This window comes from Wasmannia auropunctata, unplaced genomic scaffold, assembly GCF_000956235.1.
Source record: "Wasmannia auropunctata unplaced genomic scaffold, wasmannia.A_1.0 LD336074.1, whole genome shotgun sequence".
NCBI classification, from domain to species: domain Eukaryota; kingdom Metazoa; phylum Arthropoda; class Insecta; order Hymenoptera; family Formicidae; genus Wasmannia; species Wasmannia auropunctata.
This window is the reverse complement of record NW_012026816.1, coordinates 774712-775086: the sequence shown is the minus strand read 5'-3', so window position 1 is coordinate 775086 and position 375 is coordinate 774712.

Here is a 375-nt window from a genome sequence, read left to right as displayed (position 1 = left end):
GTCTCAATATCTAATAAATTTTCGCCTTATACAATGTATGAGTCTACAATATACTAAAAATAATAGATATCAAAAAGATTAGACAGACCCCTACGCAAGGTAAAAATATTTATTAAATCTTTGCCTTACTAAATAAATGAGTCTACAATATATCAAAAATAATAGATACCAAAAAGATTAGACAGACCCCTACGCAAGGTAGAATGTATATTAAATTGAATATCTATTAAATCTTCGCCTTACTAAAAAAATAGAAGCATTAAAGCACGTATTTTTTGTTTTTACAATAGATATTATTTATGTAATAGGCGGGGAGAGGGGCTGAGCCTCTTTTATTTTAAAGCTAAAAAAGTTGATAAATTTGCGCGGCATTAA